The sequence below is a fragment of the Dunckerocampus dactyliophorus genome, chromosome 3 (assembly GCF_027744805.1).
Source record: "Dunckerocampus dactyliophorus isolate RoL2022-P2 chromosome 3, RoL_Ddac_1.1, whole genome shotgun sequence".
NCBI lineage: Eukaryota > Metazoa > Chordata > Actinopteri > Syngnathiformes > Syngnathidae > Dunckerocampus > Dunckerocampus dactyliophorus.
The window spans coordinates 32,487,080-32,505,826 of record NC_072821.1 but is presented as its reverse complement, the minus strand read 5'-3'; the positions used below and the strand labels follow the sequence as shown (position 1 = coordinate 32,505,826).

General features: G+C 40.3%; 1 protein-coding gene across 1 annotated transcript in view; it reads right to left on the bottom strand.

Annotated features, from left to right (window-relative positions):
• c1qtnf4 (C1q and TNF related 4) overlaps window positions 1-18,747 on the bottom strand; it is a 36,452-nt gene that overhangs the window by 8,646 nt on the left and 9,059 nt on the right. The gene's annotated exons all lie outside the window — the stretch shown is intronic.

The window sequence follows — 18,747 nt, the reverse complement described above, 5'->3', positions numbered from 1 at the left end:
TATAACGTTATTCCTATAATATTATGACTTTATTCCTATAATATCCATTCAATGTTACAACTTTAGTTTGTTTTGTTTGTTTCTGATAGGTTGAAACTTTTATGTCGTTCGAAGACGACTCTTTTCTGTTAACATTTTGCTTCATTTTTGTAAAATTACACCTGTTTTTTCTTTTATGACTACTGTTTTTTTTTCCCAACTATTTAAACTTTTCTTTCTTCTAGAGTAAATGACAAGTTTATTCGTTGTTTTGTTTGCTTCTCGTTACATTACTACTTTAAAAAATAATGTCTTTTTTCTTTAATATTTCAACGTTATGCTACTAAAGCGATGTTATTTTTCCTTATAATATTACGTTATCCTCTTAAAATTACGACTTTTTCTCGTTAGAGTCCAACATTTTCTCGTAATATTTTCAGTTCATTCTTGTAAAATTACTGCTGATTTTTCCATTTTAGTCTGCCGTTGTTTGTTTTTTAGTTTTCTTGTTAAATTATATTTTTTAGAATGTGCTGAGGGCCAATATAAAAAACGTAATGGGCCCCCGGGCTGCACTTTGGACACCCCTTCCCTACAGTAAATGCACCTGCTTGGTACTTTGAGTTTATCAGTAATAAAGTACATGATATCAAATCATATGCAAAGCTGACATTGAATTTTTTTTTCCAGTTTCAGTGAAAGTATAACTTTCTAGGGTAGTGACCATGAAGAAAAAAGAAAGAAGTAAAATCAGAAGCAACTGGCGACAAATCTAGCGACCTTATTCAAGTCAAGACATCTGGCAACAAAGCATGTAACATACAGCAGTCAAAAAACGTGTTCTTTTCCTCCAAAAAGAGGCCGTTTTTTTCAACAGAAAACACATCTTATTCCCCATAAGTCATAAATAATAGCATACTGTACATGTCCCACTGTTAGAAAGCTCATCATTTTTACGTTTATGTCATTATACTTCACTGATATTGCCTCATTATTGCTTTTGTTCATTTGCAAATATAAAAATGTTTTTGCTCTTTTAGTGTGTCTCCCACGGCATTAATTAAAATATATGTGCGCTCCATGCATGTTATGCAAATGAGTTGGGTGACGTCATCTAGCGACTGGTGGGACAACCATTGGTGATACTACTTGTGCTGTCCTCACAACACGTGACTGTGCTGCTAGCTAGACAGCCAGCAAACCAGTAAAGAAAATTATGTACACAAGGCTTACTTTTCTTGCTTTGGGGAAGCTTTCTTTGACATTCACGTGTGCTTGCAGTAAAAAAGACTAAAGTTTCCCAAGGCTCAAACGTTTTAGAGCAAGTGCAGCCTGTTTATGAGCTTTCTCAGACCTCGTTTCTGCCCTTGCTAGCTTGCGCTTCACCGAGAGAAAAACGTCAAAGATTGTCTACTAAGGAGAGGAGCACTCACTCTGCTGCCACTAAGCTGAGTGGTCTCCAACTAAGACTGGAACAACATAAAATTAAAAGCACAAAATCAATACAGACCCACTAACCATCCACCTGTATGAGCTTTAATTTTTTAGAGAGAGATTATAACATCACTGTTTGATGTGTGTGGTAACAGGCAGTGTGTTGGCATGAATTAACTTGAGGTTGTCCAAAAAAACAGAAATGCACATTAGCACTCAATAACGTCATCAAACCTTACCCTTATTCATTCCCGTATAGTATCGGCATTTGTGACCGAATATGAGGTGAAAGAAAAATGGAGACAACACAGCATAATAGTCTAAGTGTGCAGCGTGGGAGGAAGCACACGCACTAGTGAAGTGCGGACCGACACTGAAATAGCTATACTTCCGATACCAGTGTTTTATGCTCTAAAATTGATTGGTGAATTTGCAGAAAAGTATCTGTATTAGATTGGTAGCATCGAAACTAGCCTGAGTTTTACTCCGTATCGGATTGGAAACGAAAACAGTGATATCGCACATGACTAACACTACATGACCGTGGTGCATTTAAGTACCGTCGAACAAAGTGGGACAGGTCGCCGCTCACAACAAACAACAAAAACATGCAAAAACTGTGGGATTTCTAGCTATATATTATTTTCAAAATAAAATAATGGTCCATATTTCCACAATTGATATGCATTTATATCAAATTGGACGTACTTTTGTGACGGCTGGACAGTAATATTCTGCACGACCATTTTTTTATTCCACCATTTTATTGTCCACTAACTCGTCTCACGGATTTTGACCATTGATACATTAAAATGTCCAGCTCATTTGGGAAAGACGTACTACCTAAATGTCGGTAGACATTTACATAAAGACTAAGCACTTGCATGCTAGGTGTTAGCTGTTAGCTTATTTTGTTTAAACATATAAACTTACATACAGTCTTTTCATGTTAGGTGTTAGCATGCTAACTATTAGCATGTTAGCATTTTTACTATTTTCAATGGTATTACCTGACATAAACAGTGTTTTCATGCATGCTGACCACTGAACTCTACTACTGGAATGGCCCTGATCGCTTGCTGCGCATTGGAGGCCTGAAGCCACCGGAAGTATAGAAGTCGCCATGTTGTTTCACCCAAAACAAGAAAGCCTAACAAATAAGAGGAGTTCGAGATGCCGTCTTGTCCTGCTATTAATTGCACAAATCGTGATACTCGTGAAAATCGCGAGAAGGGACTTACATTTCACAGGTAGGTAAATGCTTCTAAATAATAAAAATAGTAAAAAAAAATAGATACTTTAAATCTGTAAGCATCTTTTCATCTAAGTAGTTGTAAATGAACCCTTATTCTCCTTTAGATGTCCGCACTGCAATGCTCAACTTCTAAAGCAATGGGTAGTAAATATGCGGAGAGACAGGTGGATTCCTGCAGCCAGATCGCAACTCTGTTCAAGTCATTTTACCAAGGAGAACTTCGACAGGACCGGCCAGACTGTTAGATTGCGACAAAATGCAGTTCCAACAATATTTGACTGTCCTGATCATCTAAAGGTATGCGTCGCATTTAACTTTGATACTACGTAGATCCTTATCATAACAAATACCTTGTGAACACTGAAATTGAGTCGTTATGCATTGTAATTTCACGCCATAGAGGTAGGCAAAACCTTAAACTGGAAGGAAATTTTGAGATTTGGGTGTAGTAAATTTACTCTGTTTCAATGGAATTTTTGTTAATTCGTGTTAATTTTTATACCAAACCATAATAAATGTAGTGAATGAAGATACATGTATGTGTATGCGTGTGTGCTTTTTTGGATAAAGCAAGATGGCCGACCAATGGCTACATGCGGCCAGCCGTGACGCCCCTTCCAGTAGTATAGAGTTCAGTGATGCTGACAGATAGCTTGTGAGCATTGCTAGAATGCTAATGTTAGAATTTTAGCATTTAAGCCATTTTCAGATCTATAAACATAACGTAAAGAGTAAGTGCTATTATGCCAGGTGTTAGCATACTAACATCTAGCGTTTTAGCATGCTAACAGTTTGCATCTTAGCATTGCTAGTATGCTAATATAAGCACGTACTTGACATTGACACTTAGCGCTATCATGCTAGGTGTTAACATGCTAACAGTTATAATGCAAACCACAGCATTTCAGCTACAGAAAATGGATGGATAGAACTTATTTAAAGCCTTCATACCAACCCACAAATCCTGTGAAACCAGCGTTTTTGACCCAAAGACAGACACTAACACTGACAATGGACAAGAGTGGCCTGAGAGGTGGTGGGAAGTGACACAGGAAGCAAAAAGTACTGTGCCTACTGTAATTACAGTGGAAACCTGATTGTTACCCAATCCGCATAAGAAAGAAATTGCAACGAGGGATACAACACAACTGCACAATTGCTTGGTGTTTGTCTTTGTAATGACAAGTTTGAACGAGTCATGTTGACAGAAAGTACTCCTCAGAGTGAGTCATACTTCAAGTTCAAACACCAATGAAAGAATAGATCAAACAAAGCTTTTCCCGTAATGAGCAGCCGTGGGTGCAATGACGGGAGGTAGAATATTAATATATTTAATATAGGGAATATGCATTTTTAAAGTCAGGCTCATTAGTGACTTTCTTGTTCCGTTGCCTTGTTAAAATTCAGTTAAAAGTGCACATTCTGCTATTTTCCTTTAGATGTGCTACTAGAGGGGAAGTTTAATATCGGAAAGATATTCAGTCACGGTCATGCTGGGCATGAATGTCGTATTCATTTTGGTCTTTTAATCTGTTATTTGGTGATAATACAACATGATAATACAATGTACAATTATTTTTATGAACAAGAATTTGGTGGACAGGTTTGACTTGATTTTTGGATTTTGTATACAATAATCCCCACAGTAACAGCCAGTTATACCACAGAGCATCAAAATGATACAACAGCGCAAGTATATCCATAGAATGACTGAAATCATTTCATATGTGCCACCGAAGGTTCTTGAATGTCTTATAATTTAACAAGGTCAAGTCCTATTAAGGGTTTAGTGATGATGTTTGACTGCAGCTGGTAGTCTTTCACAACAAAACAAAAGCACTCATAGGTATTCTCCTGCTATTTTAATTGTTCTAATACTCAGAACAAAGGGAGGTTCAAGGAACCCTGAAAATCTGGGAAGGTGAATTTACGAGTTCCATTCTCAACAAGTGCAGATTCCAAGAATATCAATGCAAGTTACGTGGATGTGCCATCTGGAAGAAGACCCATCCTGTCAAACGCAGAAAGGAAATTGTTTAAGATGTTCAGGAACCACTTAGGAACCTCCGAGGCTCAAGGCAGCTACAGGTGAGTCAATTTTATCCATCCATTCATCCATTTTCTTACGCTTATCCGGGCCCGGGTCGCGGGGGAATCAGTCTCAGTAAGGAAGTGCAGACTTCCCGGTCTCCATCCACCTCTTCCAGTCCCACCTTGAGGCCACCACGGCGTTCCCAGGCCAGCTGTGAGACATAATCCCTCCAGCTTGTCCTAGGTCTGCCCCCGGGCCTCCTCACCAAGGAGGTGTCCGGGAGGCATCTGGACTAGATGCCGAGCCACCTCAACTGGCTCCTCTCGATGTGAAGGAGCAGCGGCTCTACTCTGAGCTCCTCATGGATGATTGAGCTCCTCACCCCATCTCTTAGGGTGGTTCCAGCCACCCTACGAAGGAAACTCATTTCGGGATCCGCGATCTTGTTCTTTCGGTCACGACCTATTGCTCATGACCGTAGGTGCGGGTGGGAACATAGATCGACCGATAAATTGAGAGCTTTGCCTTCCGGCTCAGCTCGGTACGACTTTTTTTTCCAACTGAGAAGCATGGCCTCGGATTTGGAGGTGCTGAAGGTCACAGCCTGATGTGGCCATCAGGACAACATCATCTGCAGATACTGTAGCAGAGACAAGATCCTAAGGCCCCCAAACTGGACCTCTTTGACGCCTTGGCAGAAGTCTCCAGAGCTCTATTTTTGACAGAATCGCAGAGGGCAGCCTTGGTGGAAGCCAAAGAATTAGAATTTTATGCCACATTTGACTTAAAGGGTCCCTGACAAGGTTCATCAACTTTGCTTAAATATGTTATGTATTGTTAGTCATTTTTGAAAGCGAATGGTAAATTCACAAAAAATACATTTATATTTCATAGCTCTTGCTGTTTGGTCTCATTTCTGGAAGTGACGCCATCGGAGTACTTAGCTACACAAACATAGCGGTGTACAGGACAGAGGATGTTTACAGTGATTATAGCCAAGAGTTGCACGATGTGTCAATAGTTTTCGCGGAGACAAGGAGGGAGAAACATTTGGAGGTGAAATAGAGAACTTGCAGAACATGGACTCAAGCCTTAAGACATGGAGATGAAGATTGGTTGCCTTCAAAACAGAATGGTAAGTGTAAATTACTCTGGAGTTGCTTAACCTTCAGTCATTGTTTGAAGTCGGCTTATGAATGAGTGTGAAGGGGGTCTTTATAGCCTGATTTATTTTATATTTTGTCGCCGCCGCCCCCACCTCCCACAGTAAACATACATCTGTCAAAAGATGTTTATATGACGTGTATAATGCTTTACAGCCTTGTCGCTATCATGTGATCATCGAATAGTGTTTTATGTAAACAAGACATGACTTACTCTGTTCTATGGCAACTTTGACGTTGTTCTTGTATTTTTTTTTTCCTGTCTACCAGCGGAATGGCATCCTTTTTCAAAATACGTTTAAAATGTTTCTTGTAAAGGTGTTCCTTCATAGCATGATCACTGCAACGGACAGAACTTGGGGTAGCGTCCCACTGTCTCTCGTTCTCTGCACTTGCTTCGTCCGTTTTTGTATTAAACCTTCCTCTGATGGAAAAGAAAGTATCACTCGAATACCGTAAACATCCAGCAGCATTATAACATTTTGGCATGACTACTATTTTGATTAAAAATATACTGAGCCAAGTCGACGATCGACCTGGAGAAGCGTTTGTTTACTCTGCTGTAGCCACTTCCCGGAAATGACACTGAACTGCTAGCTTGTCATGGCCGACGCCACGAACCATAAATGTAGTTTTGGAAAATTGACCTTTCGCTTTCAAAAACTGAACAATGTAGAACATAATTACAAACAATATGTAACATACTGTATGTAAGCAAAGTCGCTACATCATGTCAGGGACCCTTTAAGAGCCTCCACTCCAAGTCACTGTCATTGTAAGTATCTCAAAGAAACAGCATTCTCCTCAATGAGGTGTTTAGAGAACAGTGGTGGAGAGTACGGTCTGACAAATGTACCCTGCTTGTTGTCTCAGACAAGTTAATGACCGCTTTTGCTCTCTTCCCACGTCGTCAAATCAGCATTCAGTTACGTAACAAATACTCTTACGCGCTGCAACCCCATTGTGTGCTTTGTGTGTGTTTTACATGTACAGTATGTGACAAGAGTAATTAAAATAGTCTTGTTGACAGTCCTGTTGCGTGTATGCATTCTTCAAATGTTGTTCTGGCCAGGTCCTCTTTTTATTGGATATGAAACTTTTTGTTTTTTCACATACTGTACATTATATTACGCTGTATTTGAATTTTTATAGCTGGATAGATACTTTATTAATCCGCAACAGGGGAAATTCATGTGTCTGGCAGCTAGCACTTTCATATTTCTTTGAAACATACAGTGGATTGCAAATAAATGCGTTATTACGGGCCTGCAAGCAAAGTGCACCACTGGATGGGTTTCAATGGAGGGGGAATGGCCCTATTTATATTTGGTCATTTTTTGTGTAACTATGGCAACATAATTGACGATCAAAGCTGAAAATGGCCACTTTAGGAAGCTACCCTTCAGGTCATAACCTGCTAGCAACCTGCACAGACGTAACGTTGGGCCACAGGTAGGCAACAGGCAAGCCCATTCAAAATGTCCATGAAAAATGTTGTAGTTATTATTATTATTATTATTATTATTATTATGTTACACTGTAGATTATGTTATACGTTGTGTTATGTTTGTGTTGTTATATATGTCAAGCGTTGTGTTGTGCTATATACTGTATGTTATGCTTTGTGTTACACACAGTGGTGTGAAAAAGTGTTTGCCCTTCCTGATTTCTTATTTTTTTTTGCATGTTTGTCACACTTAAATGTTTCAGATCATCAAACAAATGTAAATGTTAGTCAGTGACAACACAATTAAACACAAAATGCAGTTTTTAAATGAAACTCCAACCACTGTGCCGTGGCACTGAACTGGTCAGAAAATGTTTATTTCATTACTAAAAATAATGTATATTTCTTAATCTACGTATGCCCGTGACACAGTGACGGGCAGAACAGTTACCCTTCCACTAGATGGCAGAAGGTGCATGCCGTAATTAGCTTGTGTATGCACCTGTTGCCATCTTTGTTTGGTGGCGTGCTGTGAGTTTGTTCTAATGTAAAATATGTGCCTATAGGCGCAATAATTGGTGGGAAACGCAGCACAAAATAGCCACAAGTGAAACGAGATGCGAGGACTTAAAATCAGGCTGAAAATGTGCTTAAAGTGAACATTCTACTCCCAACTGTGCATAAGAATGATGAATAGTAATTAAATGCATGTGGAACCTGCGTGTCTCCTCGGAGGTGGGCCCACGATGTTAGACTTTGAAAACCCCTGGTCTGGGGGTAACATTTACTTAATTGGTATTTTCCACCTGCATTGCACAAGAGGACATTTTTGTCAGATTTTGTTTTTTTCCCATGCACATTCTCTCCACGTGGCACAGTGTCAGAGTTTTGCTGCGTTGTGTAACACCGCTAATAACGTCACTGTCGGAATGCTTTGCCATTCAGTGCTTTCACTCAATGTGTTCAAACTGAACCACTATTATTGTTCAGGGTCACGGGTGAGCTGGAGCCTATACTAGCTGACTGCGTGAGAGGCGGGGTACACCGTGGAATATTGAACCGTTCGGACCGTATGTGTGGGCAACATCGATATCACTCAATGGAATTTGGAAAGTGTCTTGTAAGTCTGTTATGGCTGCCCCACACGAGCACAGTAAGAAGTGGAAAAACAACCGCAGCACTGTGATAGCAGTGCCAGTGTGCATTTATTTGCCGTGTGTCTCAAGTGAAGAGAGCATCATAACTATCAAATAAAACTCCACCTCAAGGTATCGGTGGCATCTGTGCTCCATCTCTCAGTTTGTAGCTCCCTGAGATGTGTCGCGTGTCTAAAAATAGAGCTCTGGAGACAGATCAATAGCTTGGTTGAGGCAGGGATGACGGGGGGGGGGGACGGGAGGCATGATGAATAGTGGAAGGATGAAGCTTACAATAAAAGTATGAAATTGCTGTCTATACAAATCTCATATATGTGCAAACACAGACACAATGGAAAAGACGTCAGCGTGACCGCTGTAAATAAGTAGTAAAAAAGCACTGTGGTACGACTGCACCACCGTGGTGAAAAACTGCACCTAACTCATAAAAAAGCCCTAAAAATTGACATTTTTTATATTAACAAACTAATACTAATACTAATAATATCATGCCTCTCATAGTTAAACACTTTTTAAATTCAGTTTTAGGCATAACAAGCAAACAGTATACAGTATTGTATGAAAAAAACCCTGCAGTTACAAAGCATCACGTCTTGTCAAATTGACTTGTGATACAGCGGCATCTGCTGGATTCATAGCTGCAGCACTCTTCCACCCCCCCAGCCCCACCGCCCACCCCCCGTCGATAGTGCCACCAAACCAGTTTTTATTAACATTACCATTAAAGAAATACCAAAATTACAATTTAAAGCAGAGAATTCCAAACCGAAGCAGGATGGACTGTAAACAAGTACAGTGGTACTTCGGTTAACGTCCACCACGGTTGGCACCCTTTTCGGTTAACATAAAAAATTTACGCTAAGATTTTGCCTTGGTTTGCGTTTGCAAATGTATATACACTAAGTCCCCAACCAACGAACACAATTGGTTCCAGACGACCGTTCGCAAGTCGATTTGTTCGTAAGTCCAACAACAGGTAATTTACCAATGATATAGGTACTACATGTACGTGTATACACATATACATATACGCGTATGTATGTAAATATGAGTTTGGATGTAGTAGTAATATTAAACAAGAATAATTAATGGAAAAAAAACAATAATAATAAAAATGACAATAATACGTAATGATAAATGTTATTAGCTTAGCTTGCGTTCGTATCTCCGAATGTTCGCTAGTCGGATGTTCGTAAGTTGGTGACTTAGTATACATACATACATGCACACATACTGTACATACATACAGTGTATATATATATACACACACTCCTGATCAAAATCTTAAGACCAGTTGAAAAATTGCTATAATTTGCATTTTGCACATTTGGATCTTAATGAGGTTTTAAGTAGAGCTACAATATGCAAAAACAAGAAGGGGGAGTGAGACAAAAAGCATTTTGAAAAAGTAATTTATTGAAAACAACAATTAAACTGAAATAGGCTGTTTATCAGCGGATCACAAGTTGAAGACCATCGCTCAAAAAATAACAAAAAACTCTCCAAACCAGAACAAAAAATGTTCTCAGTAGGACTCAGTAATGAGTAGCTCCACCGTTCTTGTTAATCACTTCAATAATTGCTTTGGGCATGCTTGATGCGAGTGTTTCCAGGAGGCTAGTGGGAACATTGCTCCAAGTGGTGAAGATGGCTTCACCAAGGGCATCAACTGTCTGGAAATGATGGCCATTTTTATAAACTTCCCTTGCCATCCATCCCCAAATGTTCTCTATGGGATTTAAATGAGGGGAACATGCAGGATGGTCCAAAAGAGTGATGTTATTCTCCCTAAAGAAGTCCTTGGGCAAGTGAGCATTGTGAACTGCAGCGTTGTCCTGTTGAAAAACCCAGCTGTTACCACACAGACGAGGGCCCGCAGTCATGAGGGATGCCCGCTGCAACATCTGCACGTAAGCATCCGCCCTTTGACGACCCTGCACCACCTGAAGCTCCAGTGTTCCACTGAATGAAAAAGCACCCCAGACCATGATGGGCCCCCCTCCACTGTGGCGGGTAGAAAACATCTCAGGTGGGATCTCCTTGTCATGCCAGTAACGTTGGAAGCCATCTGGACCGTCAAGGTTACATTTTTTCTCTTCAGAGAATAAAACTTTTTTCCACCTTTCAATGTCCCATGTTTGATGCTCCCTGGCAAAGTCTAAACGGGCAGTTTTGTGGCGTTGAAGGAGACGAGGTCTTTGAATTGCTTTTCAGTTTTTTTAAACGCTTTTCCCGCAGATGCCGTCTGATGGTTATTGCACTGCAGTCGGCACCAGTAAGGGCCAATCGGATCCTCCGGCTCAGGGCAGGTGTGATTTTTTTTGGGGGTCTACCACTTGACTTTTTTGTTCCATAATGCTCAGGATCTTTCAAAAAAAATGTAGAATGACTGTCTTACTGCGCCCAACCTCAGCAGAAATGGCACGCTGCGAGAGGCCTTGCTTATGCAGCGCCACAATCCGACCACGTTCAAAAAGAGAAATCTTCTTAGCTTTAGCCATCAGGAGGGCATGACAGTGTGAATGCCTGACGGAAAATGAACATTTTGAGCAGATTTTGGCTTTTATAGCCTGTGGTCTTCAACTTGTGATCCGCTGATAAACAGCCTATTTCAGTTTAATTGTTGTTTTCAATAAATTACTTTTTCAAAGTGCTTTTTGTCTCACTCCCCCTTTTTGTTTTTGCATATTGTACTTCTACTTAAAACCTCATTAAGATCCAAATGTGCAAAATGCAAATTCTAGCAATTTTTCAACTGGTCTTAGGATTTTGATGAGGAGTGTATATTTATACTGTATGTACAGTATATAATATAATACAAATGCAGTACTGTATTACTAGGAAAAGTATTGGTATCAAGTGAATCACTTCAACTCTATTAATGAGCAGTGTGATTCAAGTCAAAGCATTTGTGTTCTCTCGCCATGTGTAGTTTCTCTTTGTCTTTGTCTCCGGGCGTCGACTCTTTTGGCTGCTCTCACTGTCATTAAATCAAAGCCGCACAAAACTGTTCTTCTGTTGTGTGAGTGAGCACGGGTGGCAGCCGCTGTCACGGTGGCAAAATGAAACTAAGCTCTAATTGCACTTGTGTAGCACAAAGTGTACGCGCTTGACACACTTTTTAAACAGCAACTCACAATAGCGTATTAGCACATTATTATGCAAACGACAACTATAGTATCCCAATAGAAAAATGATGCAATATATCAGGGCAGTATTGGAAGAAAAAAAGCTACGGTGCGTCTCGTTGATATCAGTTAAGAAAGGAAAACGGATGTACACCTTATGCAAACAAATACCAAAGAAATAAAATCATTTAAAATACTGTAGAACAAGGCCGACCTGGAAGAAGGAGGGGGAGGCAGGTGCTGCTAAACGACTGTGGTTGTTTTGGCATGGTTGCTCGTTTCCAAAAAGTGATTGTTGATCGAGCAGTCTTCGTCATTCTCTCAACATCCCGACAAAAGCAGCACCATTTTATATAAAAAAAAAAAACACCACGATCCGCAAGATGCGTAACCCGGAAGCGAAGATACTAAAAGTACACTTTTTCACCCATATCACAGAGCTTGGACACCCCTGATTTAGCCCTTTCATTTGTCATTTATATGCATTTATAATTGTTTTATGCATGTAAAAATATAATTATAAAACTATAAAAACGTGTTTTATGTTAACATTTTTGAGAGTCACCCGCTGATGACATCATAGACGGCTGACGTAATGTCCGGTTGCCATTTTGTTTGCTAGCTAATAGGATGCTAACACGGAAGGATGTTTTCTGATAGATATAGTAATAAAAAAAAATATATATATATATACATATACTGTATATATGTATGTGTTATATACAGTATACTGTATAATATAAACCAAGTTTATATACCAATAAATGCAAACCAAGGCAAAACTGCGGCGTAAATTTTTTATGTTAACACACCCACACGCTAACCGAGGCTCACGATGAAGTCAAGGAAAGTTTCAAGTCCCAGAATTTTGATGAAGGAGGTGAGAAACACTACTGAATTTAAGAAATAATCCATGGCAAAACACAAAGGTGTCGTCCGTGTGGCTCTCTCCTCCCCTTGGCCGACCCTCGCCGCTGAGTCATGGTCATATTTGTCAACAAATCAGCAAATCTCATTGGGTTTATCATGTTTCCTATGGGGAATTGTTTCAGTTTTTGTACGTTTCAGTTTAAGCCAACATAATATCTGAATACTTCGAGTGTCATGACTCACCGCAGTCGACATTCTCCTGGTATTTTGTTGTTTTATACCCCCAAAATGACGCACATGTAATTCCACTTTGTCGTAAGTCTACACGAGCCTTGGAAAGCGGAAGACGACGGACATATGCGCATGCGTTCTTTCTGCTTCTACGGTTTGGTGTGTTCACAGCGCCACACGTGGGTGTTCCTTGTGTATCACATCGTTTTCACTCTGTTATCCGTTCCCGTTTAGATGCAACTGTTTACTAATCCGCCACAGTGTGGATGCGACCTTTTTTCAACGCGCCGAAAAAAAAAATCCCAAGAATGTTCCCGTGTCGACAGGGCCTGAGATAGACTCTTTGGATTTAATAATCAAAGTAGTTTGGCTTAAATTTCATGGTTATGTTGCCAAAGTAACAGGCAGTGGCTTTCATGCTTGTCACGCACTGAATTACCTTGGAGGCGCCGCGGTGTGAAACACTTGAAGGTCAACACAGACTGCCATGACAGATGTTGCTCAGCAACCACAAAACCTGGAACTGGAACATCTGCACCTAGAAACCTTGAACTGAGAAGCGTGCAGCATTTTACTCTTTATTCATAAGCGGTGTTCAGCTGAAAATATGTCATTTTACACAATTTCTATTGACAATACAGCGCTTGCAGTACACGGTACTCAATGAGAAACCCTAAACCAACCTTAGTAAATACCTCAAAAGCCTACACAGCAGTTGCGCAAGGTCAAAATTCCAACAGAAACATAGCGCAGCAGCAGTCGTTATGTCTCCCCAAGGAGCTGCCACATATTCAACGGGTATCATCAATTTTATTTATTTATTTTTTTCCTGCAAACACTACTAGTTTGCAAAGTGTCATCAACTTACGAATAGATGTTTTGTACAGGCGATCTTCGTGCAGCGACGTTTTTTTAAGGATGAATACTGTACAAAAAGATGAACCCGTAGGCGGAGGACTGTGTAGTCGTGCATCGCTACGCTGAGGAAGGACAACGTCACTTTTGTTCTTTTTAATGAACTTTGTTCCCTTCGTTGTGTCTCCCAAGCGTGAGGCTTCAGTGTGCCAAAGGAAAGGAAAGTGAAAGCGAAACGTGAGGTGAAATTAGGGATCATAGTATGGTCAAAAAGTGGAGAAACGCCCATCAAAATTGTCTGCACGCGCGGTCAAATACTGTGAGCATCATCCAGGATAAAGATGGTATCCTTGAACATGTGAAAGGATCTGTAGTCTCATTATTGAGACTTGCCTCTCCCTTCCTTCCAACACAATTTTTATTAGGGATTATTGTGCCTGTTGTGAGATCATTCAAACCTGCAATAAAAGCCTGTTGCTCCAGCAATCAAGTCTGGTGCTTGTGTGTCTCACCCAACATTAGAGTAACATTACTGACACCTAGTGACCAGTGTAGAATACTACATTTAAGCAACGTCTTTGACTGAGTCTTTTGAATGACTTATATTTGTATCTTAGTTCATTTAGCCCAGGGGTGTCCAAAGCGCGGCCCGGGGGGCCATTTCCGTTATATTTTTTTATTGGCCCGTGGCACATTCTAAAAATATAATTTAACAAGAGAACTAAAAAAAACAACAGCAGCGTAAATGGGAAAATCAGCAATAATTTTACAAGAAGAAGTCAAACTATAAAGAGAAAAAAAGTTGTAATCTAATGAGAAAAAGTCGTAATTTTACGAGAATAATGTTGTAATATTATGAGGCAATATAACGTCATTTATATTATAAGAAACAAATAAAACAAAGAAGAAAGTTGTAATTTCTGGAAAATTAGGTTGCGGAAAAAGTTACGAGAGTGTTACGAGAATAAAGTAACAACATTATCGAAATAAAGTCATGGTTAGGCCACACGGTGGCCGAGTGGTTAGCATGTTGGCCACACAGTCAGGAGATCTGGGTTCAAATCTCTGCGTGTGTGCGTGGGCTTTCTCCGGTTACACCTCCCACATTCCTAAAAGACGCGTAGGTATAGGTCCATAGGCACTGTATGAATATGAGTGTGAAAAGTTGTTTGTCTGCGATTGGCTGGCGACCAGTCCAGCGTGCACCCCGCCTCACGCTTAAAAGTAGGCTCCCCGCGAGGAAAAGCGCCATTGAAAAAGGATGGAAAGTCATAATTACGAGAAGAAAAGTTACAAGAAGAAAGTTTAAATATTAAAAAAGAACAGCTGCAATTTTACAAAAATAAAGCAAAATATAAACAGTGAAAAGTCATATTTTAACGAGAATTTTATGAGGATAAACTTGTAAAATTATGAGGAAAAATAATGTCATTTTAGTAGCATGGAGTTGAAATATTAAAGAAAAAATACAGTATGTTACTTTCTAAAAGTCATAATGTTAGGAAAAAACAAACAGAACAAAATAAAGCTGTAATTTTGCATATTATTAGAACCAAATTTACAAAGATTTTTTAAGAAGAAAGTTCAACTATTTGGAAAATGAAAAAAATAGTAAAAAAGTTCCATCCATCCATCTTCTATGCCGCTTACCTTCACGAGGCAAAGGTTCATACTAATAATATGCAGGTTTAAAAAAAAAAAAATACATGTATAAAACTTCTTAGCATATCTAACATACCAGCTGCTTTACAAAATATCAAAGTCCTTTCATTTTTCACCGCGTTGCCCTTGCTGGAAAAAGTTTGGACACCCCTGATTTCGCCATTTCTATGTTTCATTTAGGCAGGGAACATAACATTTGCTTCAATATGCATATTTTTGACTAACAATGGGTGGTATTCAACCAGGAAACAGCATGATCTGAAGGCATAAACAACAATGCTACCGTATCGCTACTTGTCTTAACGGCTACAGGGTGGGCAATGCGCTGATTCTGCCCTCCTGAAAGAGGTCAACATCAAAGTGTATGTCCCTCTGTGGGCTTTTTGAGTGGGCTTTCAAAAAACATAAAACATATCCGGCTTGCAGTCAACACAGAAATGTCCACTTTTGGACACAACAATCGATATACCTGCACAATCTAAAAGATGCATGAAAGGCCAGCCTTTATGAAGATACTGCACTGCACTGCACACATATTTGTCAGTGTACACAGCATCCACACAACATTAGGAACTGATTCCAGTGCTTGGTTTAAGGCATTGGTGTCCAAAGTGCGGCTCGGGGCTGACGTTCGACCCGCAGCTTGTTTTTTATTGGCCCTCAACATATTGGACAAAATAAAACGAGTTATACTACATTGCAGCTGACTTCAGCCTAGTGAAGAATACCAAGCACCCTTGATTTAAGGGCACCTCATCGGTAAATATATTCACCTCGCCAGCCTATATTCATCTGATGTTTGACCCTCAACCGCTTGACCGTGGCTGCCGAGTTGTAGGGTGCACTGGTGTAGAACTACATCATACTGAGAGGTGCTTCTAATATTATACTGCCATGAACACAATAATAAAGATGCTGCTGAATTAATACTTATGTGCCTGTCAAACCTGACCATGATTATTTTGACAGCGCTTTGTATGGCAGCTTTAATGACCTTAACGCGATAAATACCTGGCATTTTGTGCAGGGAAACACCTGAAACTAATAACCTAATTGGCGTTATCACAACCCCTAGCCATGCGTTGTTGCTTTCACCATGGCCAAATCATTTTCCCGGTACGTGGTATCATTAGACTTCACAAATAGCTTAGCAACAAAAAAAAATGTGATTTTTTCTGCACCCACACAAACAGGCTGTCCAGTCATCTCAAACCTAGGTCACAACCGGTCGTGCCAGCTCCTACGGCCGGTCCACGTGCAAAAAAGCCGAAAAAAACGCATACCGGCCGCAGAGCTTCTTTGTCCTGTCAAACAAACTCTAAGGGTGCTTACGTTTTTTTCAGGTTGCAAGATAAACGTGCGCACTTTGTACATCTTCGTGCGTCGTCCGTACGGCCAACGTGTGTGTCGTACGTTTTGCTGGTGTCAGGTTTGGGCAAAATGTCCATTTTTTCTTGGACGTCACACTTGCGGACTCCTGTGTGTGTGGTGCGCAACACGTGCACACCACGTACGTAATTAGCGCGGCCAACGCACGTTCAGATATTTCGTACATCCTCCATGCGTGTCGAGATCTCACTCCCTCATGGTCACCACAACTACATTCTCCACGGACAAAAAAAACAAAAACAGCAATTTGGGGAACGCCAAAAATCACACAGCCAAAAAATCGTACGTCCGTTTGTGATCTGGGCTCAAGCTATTTGTGGCAGAAATAAAAAGCCCTAAAAATGTTTGCTCGTCAAACTGGATTCTGAACCCGGGTTGCGGGTCTTTGCGCGCTCTGTCGGGCTATTTAAAACCTGCCGTCATAAGAAAAAGGCCGTCAACAAATAAAGAAAAAAAGCTATTTTGAAGTCATAATATAATGAGGAACAAACAAAAAAAATGTCAATTATGTTGGGGGGAAAAGTTCTAATATTATGTGAATAAAGTCATAACATTATGAGAGGGAAATTTAGGAAGATTATTTAGCAAAAAAGTTGAAATATTTGGAAAATTAATAAAACACAAAGCAGCAAAAAGGGGGAAAAAAGAGCAAAGACCAAAGTTCATACTAATTTCATATGAAGTTAATATGCTTTTTCACCTGTATCGCAAAGCTGAGATGCAATTTTTGTCTTCAGATATGTCCTGTGTAACTGCTTAGAATGCACCCTTTCATTTTTCACTTGGGACACCCCTGCACTGCTCTATTCGGTTAGAACGTACTGATCAGCAATGGTCACGTATGGAAACTACACAAATCACGCAGCTGTGCCAGAAAAGCATTTATTTGTGGCTTAGTGTTGATTCGTACAAGTGGATCTCAGCCTCACAGCAGCAAAAAAATATTTCTACATCATTGTCCGTACTGTTTTCCCTTCAATACCGCCTCTGGCTTTTGGATTTATGCAAGGTTTTACAATAGCTGCCCTCATTCTCCTTTCTTTCAGCGGCCCAAGAAGACGGGGATGTCTAATAAACCTCACACAAGCCCAGGATACAGTGACCTGGACACGTGGGACATATCAAAGAGTCAGGAGGGCTGTTATCTGGAGGTGCACTGACAGAGCCCTGCTGCTACTATCCCTCTCATTAGTCTGTCTTCCTCTCTTCCTCCTTCTCATCTTCAGCACTTGTCAGCGAGCTGTCAGCTGCCTGCTCGGCTGCAGACAGAGAACCAGCCTGGGGACTGGATGAATGTCAGGGACGGGAAGAGCGAAAGAGGACATGCCAGGTTTGTCATCTGAAGCTGGACAAGAGAAGAGATCTATTTCTCAGAGCTCTAATCCATCCAGTAAGCATCTGCTACCTCGTGCTGCAGTCTGACAACAAAGAGAAATATAGCAGCCAGACTGCTCCTCCGTTACCTGATACGACTACAGATAAGCACACAAAAGAAGGATGGAAGAGACTCAGCTATGGCAGCAACCTAAGCCCCATCTTCCAATCAATTTGATTCAGGTTGCTGCTGAATTTGTGGCATTTCATTGCCAAAATTAAAAATATATACCTAGATTTTTTTATACCGAGACTTGTCCTTAGAGCCCACTCACTACCACATACACACATTCGAGTGTGTTTGCTATATTTCTGTGGTTCTACAGATATATACATATAGAGATAGATAATTGTATTACTTTCACACTTTAAGAAATTCAAAGTCAGACGTCCCACGTTTCCAGCAGTTAATTGGTTCCATAAATGAGTTGCCGTGATACAGGCTTCATGCTAATAAATGGAATACCTTCAAAGTTAGAGCATAGAAAACCTGTTTATGACTTTCTAAATACGTTTTTTTTTTTTAAAACCTTATTAGATCCCTGTAGACATGACACAACACCCCTATAGTCACCTTTACATTCCTATTATTCTTTGTTTACACCGCATTCCAACTCTTACACTGCAGGGACGTGAGGCGGCAGCTAGCTAGTAAGCTAGTGAACTAGCGAGCTAACAAGCTAGCGAGGTTACCAGTTGGCCTCAAATGTATTTCTTCTAAACTTACATCCATTTTCAATGTCGCTTATCGGGTCGCGGGGGTATGCTGGA